The sequence below is a fragment of the Miscanthus floridulus genome, chromosome 1 (assembly GCF_019320115.1).
Source record: "Miscanthus floridulus cultivar M001 chromosome 1, ASM1932011v1, whole genome shotgun sequence".
Lineage (NCBI taxonomy): Eukaryota > Viridiplantae > Streptophyta > Magnoliopsida > Poales > Poaceae > Miscanthus > Miscanthus floridulus.
In genome coordinates, this window is record NC_089580.1 from 13,252,196 (window position 1) to 13,258,524 (window position 6,329).

The 6,329-nt window shown below is 43.3% G+C and overlaps 1 long non-coding RNA gene across 1 annotated transcript; it reads left to right on the forward strand.

The window, feature by feature from the left end:
- Positions 1-213: 213 nt before the first annotated feature.
- LOC136473337 (uncharacterized) lies at positions 214-903 on the forward strand. Its single transcript, XR_010762588.1, has 3 exons — positions 214-350; positions 434-553; positions 807-903. It is a non-coding gene; the product is annotated as an uncharacterized lncRNA (long non-coding RNA).
- Positions 904-6,329: the final 5,426 nt, after the last annotated feature.

The following is a 6,329-nucleotide window of genomic DNA, read 5'->3' on the forward strand; positions in this document are numbered from 1 at the left end:
TTGAGATAGCCTTTCTAGAGTTGACCTATTCGATTGAACTAAAGACTATGGGCAGTTTCCTTCTTGTGTTTGTTGTTTCATTCTATCTCTTTACTAGTAGTGGTTGCCAATACTATGTTTAGCTGTTATGGCGACATGAATGCCATAATGCCTTTCAAGTTCAAACATGTGTCCCCGTTCACTATTTGTGCTAGTTTCTAACTTTTTCCATGTCAAATTCTACATGCAGTGTAAGTGTATTTGGGGTTTCACCTACCTCTCTGCAATGTTCATATGATCGAAGAGGAAATAGTGTGCCCACAATATTGCTAATGATGCAGAGGAAGTTATATGAGCGTGAAGGACTTAAGGTATACCCAACCAAGCTAACAAAGTTCGAATTAGAATGTCAGTATTCAACCCTGTCACTTATATATGCCCACTTTTGTCATAGATTGAAGGGATCTTTAGGATTAATGCAGAAAATAGCCAGGAAGTCTATGTCAGGGACCAATTAAACAGTGGAGTGGTTCCAAATGAAGTTGACTTGCACTGCCTTGCCGGGTTGATAAAGGTATTTAGAACTCCCCAATTTACCATTGGTCTTCCATGTGATTTCGTTCTTTGACCTCCAGATTGAGAAAGAATTGAAAATGATAGCCAAAGATGCAGAGTTGCAGATAACACCTTAAGTGTTATGAATATCAAACAGTTAGGAGTTAGGAATAATTAACATGTAGTTATTTTTATTGTAGGATATCCAAGTTCCCATTGCTTAATTATTTTATTGTACACCATTCCATGATCTGCGTGGTGCCTTTTTGTAGGCATGGTTTCGGGAGCTTCCTTCAGGTGTATTGGATGCACTAACACCATCACAAGTAATGCACTGCAACACGGAAGAGGAGTGCGCTCTCCTTGCTTTCCTTATTTTAGCTACTTTACCTCAGAATCCCTCTCTGCATCCGGGCTTGCCTACACTATCGTTCCGGTCAAGAAGAATGGTCGGATACGCATATGTGTCAATTTTTGGGACCTAAACAAAGCATGCCCCAAGGGAGAACCCCCTTTCTCTCCATAAGGAATTGATTCCTACAACGGTTACGGCTTCCTCTGATCAAGCTCCTCCAACAAACTACGAACGTACGCTTTCAAGGAATAGGAATAGAAGTCCTATCCGGTCTAGGTTCCTAATCTGATTCCTTCCTTGGCATCGGAACAATACTTTGCTCTACCCTCACACACCCAGGCCTAGGAGATAATGAGATGGAATTACTACAAAAGATACACCCTTTGGCAACCGCCCATGTCCCATCAACTGATTGGCCCCAGGCCTACCACTATACAACTAATACTTGCCTGCTTGTTTCTTTTCCTTGTGAGTGTGAGCAAGAAAGGGGATAGACACGGGTGAAGAAAGCAGACCTGGGGGTTTGACTGTTCTGTTGGAGTGGAAGAACATAACTGAGTGCCAGCCCCTTCTCACTTCTGGTTCATCAAGATAGGGTTCCAAGTTGATCTCCATTTCTTCCATTCGCAGTCTAGAAAACTACTGCTTTCAAGCCTATGTGTGCAGGAGTGCACTTCCGTTTTCTACTTTGGAGCCGGGTTGATGTTCAAAAAGAACCAAATATCATATATTGTTCATGTCGTGAAAAAGAACTTGTCAACGTGATAGATAGACTTCGTCTTACAAAAAAAGATAAGAAAAAGCGAAGCGGGAAGGGTCACAAAGAGCTTATTTTGGGCTCTGTTCTCGAGGCATACTCAGATAGATAGATAGATAGAGAGGTGTCAGGCTAGCTTTCAAACAATGTCAGCAGAAAACATCTATATAAATTCTCACACGTCCCCATTTTCGTGGTCTTTTTTCTTGCACCAGGCTTGCTTTGCTTACCTAAGAAACAAGTAAAAAATCGGATATGTTTTAAAACTGGCCTGCGCAAGGCACATTCAAAAGCTTGATCCCACTCCTGGCTAAATAACCTTCTTTCTTTACTCTTGTTCACGTTTACTGTAGAGTCATTCTATCTCTATAAAGCAACTGCTTTACAACCTACTATGCCTAGAGCCTCATTTGAGTGTATGAAGCTGATTGGAAGGATGGGAGAGAACAAAAAATGGTACTAGGCTTTCTACCAATGGTGAACCATAAATAGCAGAGATCGAGCCAGGTTAAACAGATCAAGGGAAATCAGAGCGAGAATTTCTTCTGGTGGGTTAAAGGGGCTATCTAAAACTTCAACCTCATAGACAAATCATAGTGTAAGGAAAAAGGCAGCACAAACTGAGCCGTACTATGTGAAAGCTCTAGTTTGGTTTTGATTAATTGATGAAACCCTAAGTGCTAACCTAGTTTATCAAGATGATTATGAGATAGGTAGCACTACTCCAAGTGATGAAGCAATGGCGAAGATCATGACAATGGTGATGGCATGGTGATGGTCAAATGCTTAAACTTGGAAAAGAAGAAAGAGAAAAACAAAAGGCTCAAGGCAAAGGTATAAAATGTAGGAGCCATTTTATTTTAGTGATCAAGACACTTAGTGAGTGTGATCACATTTAGGATAGATAGCCGTACTATTAAGAGGAGTGAAACTTGTATCGGAATGCGGTTATCAAAGTGCCACTAGATGCTCTAACTCATTGCATATGCATTTAGGATCTAGTGGAGTGCTAACACCCTTGAAAATGTTTGTGAAAATATGCTAACACTTGTGCATAAAGTGATACACTTGGTGGTGTTGGCACATTTACAAAGGAGGTGGCGCTTTCGGGAAAATGAAATGCCTATTTTCTATTGCGCCGGATGCAAATTCTTGTCGTTGGCACATTGGATCAAGGGTGAAGAAGTTAGAAGTGAAAACGAGTTGATCGCGAAGACGCTGGCATCGGTCAACTGACCGGACGCTGGGTCTGAAAGCACCGGACGCTGGTTTCTGTGTCCGGTCAAACTGACGGGTCTGCACAGTACCGAGGGTATTGCACCGGACGCTGGTCTATGTCCGGTCAAGGTGGACCGAACGCGTCCGGTCGGAAAAATATGCCTCGGGGAGCTTACTGGAAACGACCGGACGCTGGGGCTTCAGCGTCCGGTCAGTTTTACCGGAGCGTCCGGTCAGCTTCGTAGCCGTTGAAATCTGACGAACAACGTTTGAAGCTGGTGACGCATGGCGTCCATCGGGCGACTGGACGCTGAGGGCTAGCTTCCGGTCAGTATGACCGGAGCGTCCGGTCAGAGCGCGTTTTGCCTAGTGAAGGGGTATAACGGCTCTATTTGATGGGGGCTCTATTTATAGCCCCATGGCCGGCTCAAGGGAGATCTTTTTGCACATTTTCATTGACATAACAACCTTGTGAGCTTAGCCAAAGTCCTCCCACTCATCTTCATCATCGATTCATCATCTTTGTGAGATTGGGAGAGAATCCAAGTGCATTGCTTGAGTGATTGCATCTAGAGGCACTTGGTATTCGTGTTGCGCTATGGATTTCGCTTGTTACTCTTGGTGGTTGCCACCACCTAGACGGCTCGGTGCAGCGGTGGAGGATCGGCACGAGTTGGTGATTGTTCGTGGCCGTCTCCGGTGATTGTGAGGGGAGTTGTACCTTCCCCGGTGGAGCGCCGAAAGGTAACTCTAGTAAATTGCTCGTGTCATTGAGTTACCTCACTTGTGGGTCGGTTCTTGCGGTGTCCAATCATGTGGACGAGGTTTGTGAAACACCTCTTAGCCGCCGAACCACCAAGTGTTGGTCGACACAACGGGGACGTAGCGTGTTGGCAAGCACGTGAACCTCGGGAGAAAATTGATTGTCTCTCTTCTTTGGCATTCTCCCGGTGATTGGCTATATATTCATCTTGTGATTGGTTCATCCCCTACACGTCGGTATAATCACTCTACTCACTCATTTACATTCTTGCAAACTAGTTGATACAAGCTCTTTAGTGTAATTAGAATTGAGAGCTTGCTTTATTATTTACATTCATCTAGTTGAGCTCTTTAGAGTAGCAAGGTTGAGAGCTCTTAGTGAGTAATTACATAGCAAGTTTGTGTGCCTAAGTATTCATTGCAACTAGAATTGTTGGATAGGTGGCTTGCAACCCTTGTAGAGCTAGAGCAAGTTTGCATTACTCTATTTGTCATACTAATCAAATTGCTCTAGTTGATTTGTAGATTTTTAAATAGGCTATTCACCCCCCCCCCCCTCTAGCCATATTAGGACCTTTCACTATAGCCATTTGAAATACAGATATCAGTGGTTAGCAAGGAAAGCTTTCAAATCACTAAGCGAAATATAGCTTCAAGCAAGCATGTGGTTTCTAGCTAGGGAGCTCACATAGGGATGATAATAGGGCTGCTAGGGTTCTTTGCATTTATTCCAATTTCATTGCTTTGCTTTGAGGCCGTGCACTATCTATATATGATATCATGTGGTGGTATACCTCTAGCGCTAGGTCCCTCACTTCGAATGGAAGGATCCATATAGGTTATACTCCCTTACCCGCCCAAGGAGCCATAGAGGACTTGACTAACCACTTGAAACCAGGCACTGAACCCTAAATGCTTCGCCTGGCTATTACCATCCAAAGAGGAAAGACTTTGTTTGACCAATAGGAATGTATTCTTGGAGCTATGCGAGGATAGAAAGCAGTAAGTAAGTTCTCTCTCATTCAGTTGTTTTTTCCAGCGGTGAGATTGATCCCTGTAGGTTTATGAAGACAGGCTTTTGAGGACAAATCTACTATTTATCTTCTTTTCTTTTTGAAACAATTCTCTATAGCTGGTCTACCCACTGGCCTATCCTACTTTGGTTAAGGTGATTGGAGATTGCTCAATCAGAAAAGGAAAACATTCGATCCTTGCAAAGCTTCAGGACATGAATTGGAATGAAAAAGAAATGATTACATCAAACTTTAAGAGAGATGGAGGACTCCCAATCAGTTTAAGCAAGAGCTTTAAAGTTGAGAAAGAAGAAGGACCGAAGGTTTTGACATTCAATCAACGGAGTTGTTTTGTATTCGATTCTTTCTATTTCTTCTCTATCCTTCTTCTCTGCCAACCCTACCTTACCTTATTGAATGCCTTGCACTTGCTTTCTCGTATCAATCCGACGTTCTTCTTTCGACGTGTGAACCTATGAACTTCTCCAACGATGTAGCTTTAGGTCAATCCCTAGTAGCTTTCTTTGCCGACCGAGCCATCACTCGCCTTCCTACTACCTACTATAGGCTTGCTCCTGAAGCTAGAAAGTAACGAACGAAGTGAAAAACTGGAATCTAGATTGTGGTGCTTCATCTCTAGAGTGGGCTCTTTACTCACCAACAAACACCATTCCACAGCTTCAACATGCTACTAGTACAATCAGAATTGAAAAAAGGATGAGAGTGGCATTGGCTTTAGGGGATGTTGCTGGCTATATAGTAATTGGATCGGTCATGGTGCATTTTGGAGAAGGATTGGATTGGATAGATAGCTTCTACCTCTCAGACGTGACAATAGTAGGCTATGGAGGCCTGATCGACCATGGAAGGAAGACTCCGCAGATGCTATATGAAAACTCTGCATAGGAGGCGACACTAGCATCTCCACTTGGCCCTTCTAGCATAATCACTGAGACCCTACTTGCGTACTAGGATTACTGAAGGCAACCTATTTGAAAATGGGCTTCTGGCCTACTCAATCCTTTCCCTTTCTGTGTCCACATTGAAAAGGGGGGTCCCTCCTCCCCCTGCTAGCTAGATATGGTGGGGTGCTTTCTCTTGATCAAAGTCTCCATTTTGAGATGGCAAACCCGGCTATAAGGGGATAGTAGAGCCCGTGCATAAGATGCGGCCTGGCTGCTTCAATAACAAGCAAATGGATAGCGCTCTGCCTACACAAACCAAACCTATTGTTTGCATCCCTTCCTTACAGAGAGCGAAATTCCGACCCAACGTCTATAAAGAGAAATAACAAAAAGTAGAGTAGGGAGGACAGACCGGTACACAGGCACAACATCGTGCAAAGAAAATGAAAAGTAGGGTCTTCAATCAAAATGATAATTATTCTCTATTTCCATGACCTGCACTATACGCAACGAAATAAACTCCCACGCTTCCTACCTGCTACCTATTTCTCACTCACAAGAGCTTCGACCATGCTTATACTTGAATTTCTCTTGCCTTCATTCCCATAAGAGAAAAGCTTTCCTACCCTAGTTCCTAAGCATAGACATTTCCTCTTTATTTACTATTAGATAGAGTAGAACGACTGTACCAAGCACCATCCCTATGTTGACTAATGCCATGCAAAGAAATCTACTCCTACGAATTCACATCTCTTTTCCATAAACTCCTATGAGAGGACCGCTGA